The following is a 900-nucleotide window of genomic DNA, read 5'->3' on the forward strand; positions in this document are numbered from 1 at the left end:
CCAGCGCTTCTGGCGGTCCCCCTATGGTACAGCCGTAGTAGGGGATATGAGCGAAGCGCTGAAGGGTCCAGCGCTTCTGGCGGTCCCCCTATGCTACAGCCGTAGTAGGGGATATGAGCGAAGCGCTGAAGGGTCCAGCGCTTCTGGCGGTCCCCCTATGCTACAGCCGTAGTAGGGGATATGAGCGAAGCGCTGAAGGGTCCAGCGCTTCTGGCGGTCCCCCTATGCTACAGCCGTAGTAGGGGATATGAGCGAAGCGCTGAAGGGTCCAGCGCTTCTGGCGGTCCCCCTATGCTACAGCCGTAGTAGGGGATATGAGCGAAGCGCTGAAGGGTCCAGCGCTTCTGGCGGTCCCCCTATGCTACAGCCGTAGTAGGGGATAGGAGCGAAGCGCTGAAGGGTCCAGCGCTTCTGGCGGTTCCCCTATGCTACAGCCGTAGTAGGGGATAGGAGCGAAGCGCTGAAGGGTCCAGCGCTTCTGGCGGTCCCCCTATGCTACAGCCGTAGTAGGGGATATGAGCGAAGCGCTGAAGGGTCCAGCGCTTCTGGCGGTCCCCCTATGCTACAGCCGTAGTAGGGGATATGAGCGAAGCGCTGAAGGGTCCAGCGCTTCTGGCGGTTCCCCTATGCTACAGCCGTAGTAGGGGATATGAGCGAAGCGCTGAAGGGTCCAGCGCTTCTGGCGGTCCCCCTATGCTACAGCCGTAGTAGGGGATAGGAGCGAAGCGCTGAAGGGTCCAGCGCTTCTGGCGGTTCCCCTATGCTACAGCCGTAGTAGGGGATAGGAGCGAAGCGCTGAAGGGTCCAGCGCTTCTGGCGGTTCCCCTATGCTACAGCCGTAGTAGGGGATAGGAGCGAAGCGCTGAAGGGTCCAGCGCTTCTGGCGGTTCCCCTATGCTA

Source organism: Anarhichas minor, unplaced genomic scaffold, assembly GCF_050575085.1.
Source record: "Anarhichas minor isolate MPS153535 unplaced genomic scaffold, ASM5057508v1 ptg000155l, whole genome shotgun sequence".
Classification (NCBI taxonomy): domain Eukaryota; kingdom Metazoa; phylum Chordata; class Actinopteri; order Perciformes; family Anarhichadidae; genus Anarhichas; species Anarhichas minor.